Raw genomic sequence first — 12,462 nt, forward strand, 5'->3', positions numbered from 1 at the left:
AAACCAATTCTACATATCAACTGACGAAAACACACACACACACATACAAAAATTACAGGACGTTTAGGATTGTGTAACGCAAATTTCAGCGCGGTAGCTGTTGTGTGTGGATGTTGACACTTTTATTGCTGATACATGCACAACTACTGTACAGTGACGAGTACTACCTTGTGAAGTGAGTGGTGATGTGTAGAGCTGGGATTAGCGGGTCAAAAATTGTACTAAAATCGGGACAAAAGTGGTACAGGAAACGCTGAAAACTCTGGACACTTTCTGGAACAATGTGTCCATATCTGAATATGTCAAAACTGCTGTTATTAGCTTTAGATTATTTTAACTTGTTTTGCATCACCGAAACCGAAGATTTTGTGATACAGTCACATTTCCGGAGACCTTCCTGTTAACAGCTACCGCTGTACAAAGATAAGTAAGTGTGTCTCTATGCCTAGTGTTGTGGAGATATATCACATAAGAGCCATGCAATCCTGAACTTAACCCAACAAAAATTGTCATTTCAACCACAACCACGCAGGTTGGACATTTCCTTTAAATATTTCTCCGAAGCTGACAGACGTTACATGCAATATATCCTCAATCGCGGTCCTGCCCCCCGGCGTCCCTGTGACAGGTACTATACATTTACTGAGACATTCCATTTCGCATGCACCACAAACGCAATAAGCACAATGGTATAAGGCCTGAGCTCTCCGCTCCACGCGCTCAATAACGGAGACTCACTCCAACGACATGGTGTAGCTCGGTCTCGATATTCGAGGACCAATTGCACGCCGTTGTTGTACCTATCCTCTCTGTACGCATTTCGCTGGCGTTCAATCAACGGTCCTCCTTTGAAATTGCTTATTGATCCGCGAAAGAACTACCTGAGAAGGTCGTTGCAGCTATTTTCGGCCAACGAGACCCCCTTTCCCCCTTTTTACCCGTCGTGCGGGTGACGTCAGGCCGCGTGGATGTCGTGGGTGTCGGTAATTAAAGGGGAATAAAAGCAGAGTGGTGTGTAGCGTACAGTGTCAAATATCCCTCGTTTTCAATTAGCTCTCGCGCGTTCATTAACGGGGTCCTTATGGGTGCGTATCCGGTACCACTTTCCCGCCCAAAAGTGGTTCTTAGTTGGAGCACGTGATGCGAAAGCTATTAGGTGTATAGTTACTGCTATATACGTGTATATGTACCTTTGCTGACGCTGCGACGGGAAAATGCGAGTCGCGAATGGCAGCGCGGCAATTCGAGTTTTATATACATATTGAAAGTGAAGTGTCTAACTTTGTGTGCTCAAAACTGAAAATGACAAAAAGAAAATAAAAAATATACAGCGAAGATGCTCTCTAAAAGTTCCAGTTATTCACGGTGGATTGTTCGTTATTCATTCGAGACCTCACGCGTGCAATTTACCGGCGGAAACAGATGCACCTTGCTTGAGGACGTCTACATAGTATCTTCCTCGTGTAACGTTGTTGTGCACTCTTAAAAATGAACTTCACCGCATAGCACGCTCCTAGCCAACCATTATCTCGAGTGATATCGTTATCTGCCCTGATTTGTTGAAAGCGGGGGGCGTACGCCATTTCTGCGACACTTATGCTGTTCATAATTGTCACAGAAAAGGCGTACGCCCCCTGTTTTCAACAAATCAGGGCAGATAACGGTATCATTCGAGATAATGGTTGGCTAGGAGCGTGCTATGCGGTGAAGTTCATTTTTAAGAGTGTGGATGTGGCCATTAAATATATAGGACAAACACGACGCGAGCCTCACAACACCCTGTTGCAGAAAGGGCGGCGTACGCCCATTTTTATCAATTTGGCTATATCACTATTGACACAAAAAGACGTACGCCCCCTGCTCTCTTCTATCTCAGAAGCGATAACCCTATCATTCGTGGCAATGGTTGGCGCAGAGCGTGCTATGCGGTTTGAAGCCCTGTTTTAAGAGTGTCACGGTTTCTATTTAGGGTGATGTAGCCGGATGGGCCTTCACTCTATACAGTCACAGCTTCACCGCATGGCACGTTGTGCGGCAACTATATGGCCACGAATGATAGAGTTATCGCTTCCAATTCGGAGAAAGAGGGGGCCATTTTTGTGTCAATTTAGGTATATGATAATTGACGCAAAAATGCGTACGCCGCTCTCTCTCTTCGAATCAGAAGAGATAACGCTATGATTCGTGGCAATGGTTGGCGAACAGCGTTCTACGCGGTGAAGTTCTGTTTTTAGAGTGTAGAATCGTTTGCGAAGCTTTTCAAGATTACAGAAGTGACAAGGCTGCTGATAAACAAACACGCATCTCTCTCCTGTTGCTTTTATCGTATCACGCTAATTTCTGAGCTGGCACCAACGGCCCTTCACAGCAGCCCGTCCGTGACCACCCCAAAAAAAAGGGAAAGACCCATTCAGCTAAGAATTTTTCTATGACCCTTTAATTACAGCACACTCCACTGCACAGAGAGAGAAGAAAGATCAGCACCTTTTTAACAAAGCGCCTCTTATTAGGAGCGGGGCACACTATCTTCCGCACTAACAAAGTTAACCTCGGAGACCCTTAAATTTCCACGTCAAGAACCGTAGCTTCTCGTGCGCGCTGCCGAGACGGAAAGATACCGTCGAGCTTTCTTTTTCTCGGTACTGCTAACAAGTACACCCACACATTTGGTCCGTATATTTGAAGTGCAGAACATGGAGTCTGTCACTATTACGCAATTTCGCCCCAGTCAAGCAGCGCGCGTTTTGACGTCTTTGTTCAAAACGTCGCTTTCTGCGAACCTCATCATTTGACAGGTACCGGCTTTTATGACAACATCAATTTGCTGTAGCTGTAGCAACTTGTGAAAACTGGAATAGGTAATTGGAAGGAATCACAATAGCAGATAGCAGACGCTGAGAACAGAACTTCACCGCATAGCACGTTTTGCGCCAACCATTGCCACGAATGATAGGGTTACCGCTTCTGATTCGAAGAGCGAGGGGGGCGTACGCCCTTTTTGTAGCAATTTGGATATATGATAATTGCTAGAAAAAGGCGCACGCCCCTCCCTTTCTTCAAATCAGAAGCGATAACCCTATCATTCGTGGAAGTGGTTGGCGCAAAACGTGCTATGCAGTGAAGTTCTGTTCTGATTTGAAGAGAGATTTGAAGGAAGAGAGGGGCGTGCGCCTTTTTGTAGCAATTATCATATATCCAAATTGCTGCAAAAAGGGCGTACGCCCCATCGCTCTTCGAATCAGAAGCGGTAACCCTAGCATTCGTGGCAATGCACTCTAAAAACAGAACTTCACCGCAATGCACGCTGTGCGCCAACCATTGCCGTCAATGATAGGGTTATCGCTTTTGATTCGAGGAGAGAGGGAGGCGTACACCTTTTTGTGGCAATTACCATATATCTAAATTGACACAAAAAGGCGTACGCCCCTCTTTCTCCTCGAATCAGAAGCGATAACCCTATCATTCGTGGCAATGGTTAGCGCACAGCGTGCTATGCGGTGAAGCTCTGTATTTAGAGTGTAGTTGGCGGACAACGTGCTACGCGGTGAAGTTCAGGTCTGAGAGTGCATAAAGCGTCATATTTCTATCGCAAACGAGCACTCTTGAAACAGATGGCGCTGGTGGTGATGGTGAAAGGGCATGCCGTTGTCGGCCTCACATATGTGGGCAACTCACAACTGACGCCCTGGAGAATGTGCGTCCTGGGCAGACTTCTGAGGAAACTGTGCCGACATATATGTCCTCGGAAAACCGAGGAAAAACCCCAGACAGTGCAAGCCGGCACCGGGATTCGAACCCGGGTACCTCCCAGTCTCGACGTGACATGGCCAGCACGCTGACCACTGAGCCACGGGACCTCTTAAAACAGACCTTCACCGCATAGCACGCTCCTACACTCTTAAAAATGAACTTCACCGCATAGCACGCTCCTAGCCAACCATATTCTCGAATGATATCGATATCTGCCCCGATTTGTTAAAAACGGGAGGCGTACGCCTTTTTTGCGACAATTATGAACAGCATAAGTGTCACGAAAAAGGCGTACGCCTCCAGTTTTCAACAAATCAGGGCAGATAACGATATCATTCGAGGTGATGGTTGGCTAGGAGCGTGCTATGCGGTGAAGTTCATTTCTAAGAGTGTAGCCAACCGTCAGCCCGAATGACCTCGTTCTCTCCCCCGATCTGTTGAAAATGGGAGGCGTACGCCTTTCTTGTGACACTTATGCAGTTATGATAATCTTCACAAAAAGGCGTACGCCCCGTGCTTTCCACGAATCACGTGTGATAACGGTATCATTCTGGGCAATTGTTGGCCTTCAGCGTGCTATGCGGTGAAGTTCAGGTTTAAGAGTGAGGATGCGGCGTCCGCGGGGATATACTCGTATAGCCGCACCCGCGCACACTTCTACACTCTAAAAACAGAACTTCACCGCATAGCACGCTGTCCGCCAACCATTGCAAAGAATGATAGGGTTAGATAGAGAGAGGGGGGTGTACGTCTTTTTGTGTCAATTTGGATATATGAAAATTGCCACGAAAAGGCGTACGCCCCCCTCTCTGTTCGATTCAGAAGCAATAACCCTATCATTCGTGGCAATGGTTGGCGCGCAGCGTGCTATGCGGTGAAGTTCTGTTTTTAGAGTGTATGCGAGTAGTAATGTAACCGAACCAAGGACACACACAGATATACACCATATGCATGATATACCTATACGGAGCTTTATATGAAGCGACACTGACTTTGTTTTGTATACGCTCTTAAAAATGGACTTCACCACATAGCATGCTCCTAGCCAACCATCATCTCGAATGATATTGTTATCAGCCCTGATTTTTTGAAAACGGGGGGCGTACGCCCTTTTTGTGACACTTATGCTGTTCATAATTGTCACATTTTTGGCGTACGCCCCCAGTTTTCAACAAATCAGGGCTGATGACGATATCATTCGAGATGATGGTTGGCTAGGAGCGTGCTGTGCGGTGAAGTTCATTTTTAAGAGTGTACCATCTCTTCTGACGTTCTTGGACTATTGGAGTATATTCTGTTTGGGAGAGACATCGGTTCGATTCGGAATTAGAATTCAATACTCAATTACTTCGCTTCGGTATTCTAAAAATCAGAATTTCCACTAATTGAAAATCGACTACGAGAATCTAGTATATAGGGCACGGCCCTATATAGTACGGGATATATTTCTCTTTCGAGAAGCATCCTCCCATACTGTGAGCAGTTGTCGCAAACGTAGCGTACACGAGAAATGCGAGGAAGGCGATCCATTTTTTGTAAAGTATATATACAGTTTTGTCAGGGATACTTTTTAGGTGCCAGTAATAGTGATAGTTCTAGACATGGTGACGACATACGGGGGGCGACGTTGAATTGTTGCATTGTCAATGACCGGTGGCCATTCTTGCAAGTTGCGTTTCCCAGTGCAAAACTGATAAAAAAAAGCATGGGCTCTATACAGCTGGTACAGCCAGAGTTAATAGAACAACGATACAACAGTAGTTACACAACACAGAGTAGATATCGCCTTTACTTTCGAGTGTGCTTCCTTTCAGGAGATAACTAGAACATGTGCGCTATCATGATTACCCGTCCGGTCTATCATAGTCCTTTTCGCTCCCCTTTTAAACTCGGTCCCATTCCTCATCACTGTTGTCGAAACGGGCATTCTATCACTTAATTCATCCTGTCACATCTTCGAAAAAGCCTCCGACAGAGGAACGGCGGATAACTCGATAACCGTAACCACGTGACCCTCATGTCTCGCTCAAGTGACGTCCACAGAGCCCCCACGTAGCAACGCCACCACTTTATCTTCGTATTATCTGTCTCGAACTTCTAACATTACTCTCTCCTTGACCAACTGGATGACAATAAGGAAGCAGGAGTCTGTGCACCCCAGGGACGCAGAGCGTGCTTTCTGGTGAGTTCTTCCCAATTTGAGCTCGTCGCACGCTGACAGTTTCTCATGACGCAGTGGGACGCAATTCCTCCCCTGAGATAGATAGAGAGAGAGAGAGAGAGAGGGAGATAGATCAGGGTCTGTCGAGTCTCCTCTTTTGCTCGCAAGAGGAAAGAAGTTTGCCTTTACCATTTCACCTTGCCTCACTTTGGAGATCAAGGAGGAGGTCGCTGCACTTTGGCTCGATTTCTTCTTCTTCTTCGTTGTTTGCCTTTTCGTTGTCGCGGTGTTTTGTATGGCGTGACGGAGGATGTTTACACTTGGCGGCTGATAGGAGCGGGTTCACTGTTTGTGAAAGCAGAAGTTTTGAAGTATTGAAGCATCGGTGTATGTTCCCCGTTTTGTAGGGATGTGGCGACTTTTGTTGTACTGCCCTGAAAGGCGGCTGTTGATATTAAAACCAGCTTTTGTGCCGCATACGGGGTTCTGGGTCTGAATATTATGAAATTTTGCTCGGCATCTGGTAAAGATTTGATGCCGCGGCTCCTTCTGTACAGGGACCAGCAGTTCGGGAATCACACGCCTCTAGTATGGCTAACCTTTCCCCTTTGTGTGTGTTTTTTCTTTTCTTTTCTTTCAGCCATTAAATATATCCCCCCGAAAATAAAAAAGAATACAGGACAATTACGATTGTGTAACGCGAGTTTCAGCGGCAGCTGTTGTGTGTGGATGTGGACACTTTTACATATGACACTGATATATGCACGGCTACTTTACAGTGACGAGTACTGGCTTGTGATCTGTGAAGTGAGTGGTGTCGTGTAGAGCTGGGATTAGCGTGGTCAAAAATATTACTAAAATCGGGACAAAAACGGGACAGGAAAGGCTGAAAAATCGGGACACTTTCCTGGACGACGTACCCATCTCTGAGTATGTCAAGACTGCTTTTATTAGCTTTCGATTATGTTAACTTGTTTTGCATCACCGAAACCGACAGTCAGCAGACAGAAGAAGAAGACGGAAGGAGATAGAGAATATAAGCTGAAGTTTTTGTGATACAACCACAGTGATTTCCCGATACCTTGCCGCTACCAGGTACCGCTGTAAAACGACCCGAAGCGACTTGAAAATTTCTATACGATCCCTAATGTCACGAACCATCCTGAGGACGTCACGATCTCTCGCGATCATTCAAAAAAAAAAAGAAAAAGAGAAAAGAAAGAAAGCTCGCTTTATCAGTTTATAGACAAAATATTCTTGAACGAGTGCATCGTAACCAAAGGCCTTGCATTGAGAGTCGTACGAGACCGATTTTGCAGGCACGCAGAGCGCGAAGTAAACAGAGTGGAAGACGAACTCTGCAGAAAACCAACTTTACGCTTTGAACCTATTTCCTACGCGATATATACCTAAGAACAAAAATATTCCGAACGCGAGAGAATAAAAGCACCTAGCCGAACCGTTACCTAACGCATCTGCCCCAATCTCATAAGTCATAACACAACACAAAATCTTTCTGCAAGATCGAGCTGTCTCAATGTAGAAAAGGCTTCGGTAACAATGCGCATAAATTGTGAAAATCCGTCCTAACACAACAAAACGAAACTGTAAAGGCCGAAGAAAACCAATCCTGCCAGCTGCAACCTCGTGTACTCCTATCGAAAGCGATGGATTTGGTTGGCAATATAGCGTTGCCTACGTAACTGACGCGAAGCTCTCTCGAATAAGAAACAGGCGAGGCTGGACACTGTCCGCCAGGTAATATAAGACGACACGGGCGTCAGACGCTCGGGTCGATAGTGTTTTGTGATTATGCTCCGGGAGGGGACTCTGACGCAAACGGTAAACCTCAGGAAAATCTGGAGCCCCCCGTGAAGAAACGCAGGAAATGAAGGTTTAGTAAGGTTCTTGGACGGTGTTGGTGGGCTCTCCGTGTATTTACACGAGAGGCCTGTTTGCACGACGTTTGGGGGCGCTCCGAACCGTGTAGAGGTTTGTCCGTACACAGGCATGTATCGCCTACACTGCGGCTCTGAAAAAAAAAAATAAAAAAAAATCGTGGCACATTGATTTCCACAAATAAGATGACGATCCCGGTCAGGAAGGGAACACGTCAGACACGACTGGCTATATAGTATGGACGCTCTGCTGAGGAGGTGTTGGCGCTTCGGTCGCCGGGCGAAAAAAAAAATCGGGAGTACACTCTTAAAAATGAACTTCACCGCATAGCACGCTCCTAGCCAATCATCATCTCGAATGATATCGTTATCTGCCCTGATTTGTTTAAAACGGGAGGTGTACGGCTCCCGAAACACAGGGGTGACATTCAATATATTGCTCCATAGACGAAAGCGTGCTGGGCGAACGCAATACATTCTGGACAGGTCCTGTTCGTACGTCACAGCAAACGTCAACGCACACGTGACCTTAAAGATGGCCGCGCCCGTTATCGGCTGCAAAATCGTTTGTAAACAAAGCATTTACTGTCTCTGTGCACCGTTTCGGGCGTCTTTCGACCCCGGTAATTATTGTCATCAGATAATCTCGGATTAAACGCGCAGTTTTGTACATGAGGCCTCGTACTGTTGACCACTTCCAAAGATGCGATAACGACCCGGCATTATGACACACTGAGCCGATGTTATTTAATTAAATTGGGGAGAAACGGGCTACCATGTCGCGGAAGAAGCACCGTATGGTTTACGCTGGCAAAATACGTTCGTCTCTTTGCTTTATGCCGATCGGAATATGTTGGCAAGCGCTAATTAAAACGATAAAACAAAGTCACATGACCTCAAAATGACGTTTCCTATGACGTATGGCCAGGACAAGATGGCAGTTTTGCGAAAAGCACCCGCTTGAGGATAGTTACAACAATGGCAGGTTTGTGTCACCCCCTGCGCCACGAAATAACCACCCGAATTCGCCATTAACGAATTCGTCACGTTTGAGTGATTGCGCTTTGTTTACTCTCTGTGATGTTGGTCGAGTTTTCCTTTTTCTTCTTTTCTTTTTGGTATAACTTTTTTCTGAGTTTATAAGTTTGGGTGCGTCACCTCATATTTCAGCGCATACACTGTATTATTGTATCATATTAGTTACTGTTGTTTTGGGAGTGTATTTTCTTTTTTTCTCTCTCTCTCTTTTCTTTATTTGTTCGTCAGTTCGGCGGACAGGAATCGTCCAATACGGGGAGGGCACGCCGGGCTCTCGATTTGCTGCCAAGGTAAAATACAGCTGAGCAAGTATATAACATTGAAGAGTGTCCAGGTGGATTTTGCCGGTCTAAGCCGCTTCTTGCTGTCGTTCGGCTGCGAAGGAGGGCTTTCGGAGGCAGCTTTTCGTCAACGTGGCAGCAAAGACAAAACAGAGAGAGAGAACTGACCTAAGCTACAATACGGGTCGAAGCCAACGAGGGAAATAGATAGAGGGAAAGCTGTAATGGTCCCACCAGTTTCGTTATCTTGTTGCGCGAGCCTGACAGTTCTGCGGGGCATCTGTCAGGTGTCAGGCGCGTAAAAGATCAAATTAATCCACTTCTCCTTTTCCCATCTTTGTCTCTGGGATCTCCAATGTGAGGACGTGTGACGCTCTGTCTTCGATACCTTGACCTGCCGAGTGAGTTAGAAGGGCTACAGCGTGCGGTTATATTGACCTTTTTAGTTTCAGTTGAAAGCCTGTATATTGACGTTGTTAAAAAAAGAAGGCGTTACCTTTTTATATATATTTCGTGATCACATTGAAAATTCATGGCTTAAATGCGAAACAAGAACGCTAATGTTTAAGCAATACTCGTACGTATGTTATGCTTCTTGTTTTCATTTCGAGTCGATTCCAGCGTATTCCAGCGATTCTAGAGTAGCAGGTAGAACTTTGCAACCTTTTAGGCACAACATATGCGAAAACTATTACCTCCTAAAAGGTGCAACTACTCCACCCTTTTTTCTAACAGTGTAGCGGCGCAACAATGCGAGCCGGCGTCCCATTGGTCTCCCAGCTCGCGTTGCTCAGTGGTTAGCGCGCTGCTCATGTCACGTCGAGACTGGGAGGTACCCGGGTTCGAATCCCGGTGTCAGCTGTGCTGTCTGAGGTTTTCCTGGGTTTTCCTCAGACGCTGAGACCTCTGTGAGGCAGTGTTGTACGTAGCGCCGCTACTAGTAACGGCGCTACCGTATCCGTTACTTTTTTCGGTAGCGGAGTAGAGATCGCGCTACTTTTTTAAACTGGTAACGAAAGAAGTACTTCCGCTACAAATTTGCGGTAGCGCAATCTTTGAACGCTACCGCTACTTTCCGAGCTGGGGTTCGCGACAACTCGACTTCGACCTATCATCAAACCTCCACTCTGCCTGCCTTCGATCAAGCTTCCCGATATCACAAGTTGTGATATCGGGCAGCTTGATCGAATAGCCGAAAGGAGGGCACAGAGGCTGTTATCTTACAAAGAGGATGTGTCATCCACGTGTTCCCTATTTGGGATAAACCTTCTTGAAGATTTGGTGCATTGTCGGAGTTGTCTGCAAACTGACGTCACTCCATTCTGGAGCCGTCCTCGCCAGCTATGAGTCATGACATTGCACCACGTGCGCTCAGGTGCTTGACAGTTGCCATTTCTTGTCCGCTGCAATGGAGGGACCATGGCCTGCTACAGTACAAAACAGTAGCGCGGTGTTCAGATGTCTACTATGCGCCTCGGTGGGAAAGCTTTATCTGTGCGTCAAGGAAGTCAACGTCCAATTTGAAAAAGCACACCATGGTATGTTTACTAACTTCTCGTTCCGGGCAATCCGAGTTCTTTTTGTGACAAAGCTGCTGAGCCTTTTATCGGTAGACTTGCTTTGTGCTTTATTTGCTTTAGAGGAAGAAAAAAAGATATGCAGGATACCGAGTAGGCTTTAGTAAATCTGTAAAAAAAACGGTTTTCAAAATTTTAGCTTTCAGGCAACCTACATGTAACCTCCATTGGACGTCGATTTATTATTTTGAGATATTGTTTTATTTTATGATTTTAAGACGTTTGAAGTACGTCATCAACGATACTGTTTGTTTCTTTCTTAAAAAGTAGCGCATGAAGTATCGCGTTACTTTTTACGGGTAACGGTAGCGGTATTCCGCTACTTTTAGGTACGTATAACGATATCGGGATTTCATTACTTTTTGCTCAGGTAGCGCGTATCGGTATTGCGCTACCTTTTTCGGGTAGCGGGTACAACAATGCTGTGAGGTCGACAACGTCGAGCTCTTACATTAGCACCATCACCGCATCTTTCATACCGCGAGGGGGAAGTGTTACACTTTAACGTCGAATGTGTCACGTGGCATATAAACGGGCATATTCGCTAGAACCATTTGAGGTGGCACGTGAAAAATAGTTCCGAACGAAAAAGAGAAGCACTTCTACAGGGGTGACTTCTACAATATTCCGACTCCAACAGCAAAGAAATTGTTATGTTTTATCAAACCACAGAGTCGCGTGCACTTTCTTACTCTTAACCTTCGCTACTATGCGTTGGAACCTGCCTCGACGATCTTTTTTTCGTTTCTTCTTGCTCAAGTTACACGAGGAAATATGCACCTCGTACCTTCTTATTCGACTGTGCGTCCTTCACATTTCACGCTCCATATCCGTATTCAGCGTACGGTCGCTATACGCTGTGAGAAGACAGCCGCTCATGTACGCGTGACAAATGCATGGAGCCCTACGGTGTTCCACTGCCGTGGAAGGACGAGTTGCGGTGTTTCAGTGTAAGGAAGAATATTCGAATATAACACCTCTGAGAAAGCCCCGGGCGCAGCTGCAATTGACGGCTCTGCCTCACAAAAAAGGACTGCATGCATGGAAACTGGGGAAGACGACTTTGCCGAGGGCAACTTGGTCGAAAGGATGGAGACGTGTCGAAAGAAGCGAACATAGAACATGCGTCACAGACAGACAAGACATCAGGGCAGGATGACTCGTATTTTAAGAGAGTATTGGACAGTGATGGCCACTAACTACTTCTAGAGTAGTTTAACTATAGCTACTAACTACTTTGCGATGGAGTAGTTTAACTAGTTGTTCAACTACTTTTCGGGGGAGGTAGTTAAAACTACTTCTTTAACCACTGCAATGTGTTTTAACTACACCTCTAACTACTTAACGTTGTCCATCAACACCAATCCCATTCTATAGTGTTCTTGAACACCTAAATATGAATCCCAGGCAGTGATAAAAGTGAAGATTTAGTACACATGCGCGGCACAATTGCTCTGCACCTCCGTTCTCATCAAACAAGTAGCTCAAGGTAAAAGTCGGAAGCGCGTGATGTGTCCTGTGTGTGCCCCCGGTGATTCCGCCACTTTACTCTAACTTGGGCGCAGCTCTTGAACTTTTGACCTACATGTTGAACTCCATTATCATCTCTGTTCGTCTCTGGACATCATCCTTTTTCGTTTTCATCATCTCATCATCGGATTGAACTTTCTGTATTAAGTGTAGTGGGGTAGCCAGTTTGACTTCGTCGAAACTTACATCCCCATTTTTTTCTTTATTCACATCACATCACATCACAT

At 45.8% G+C, this 12,462-nt stretch overlaps 2 protein-coding genes across 2 annotated transcripts in view; one reads left to right on the forward strand and one right to left on the reverse strand.

Moving 5' to 3' along the window:
- LOC135368606 (la-related protein 7-like) overlaps positions 1-12,462 on the forward strand; it is a 175,204-nt gene that overhangs the window by 67,863 nt on the left and 94,879 nt on the right. The gene's annotated exons all lie outside the window — the stretch shown is intronic.
- LOC135368607 (bone morphogenetic protein 2-like) overlaps positions 1-12,462 on the reverse strand; it is an 86,531-nt gene that overhangs the window by 25,786 nt on the left and 48,283 nt on the right. The window lies entirely within an intron of this gene.

The sequence above is a fragment of the Ornithodoros turicata genome, chromosome 9 (assembly GCF_037126465.1).
Source record: "Ornithodoros turicata isolate Travis chromosome 9, ASM3712646v1, whole genome shotgun sequence".
Classification (NCBI taxonomy): Eukaryota; Metazoa; Arthropoda; class Arachnida; order Ixodida; family Argasidae; genus Ornithodoros; species Ornithodoros turicata.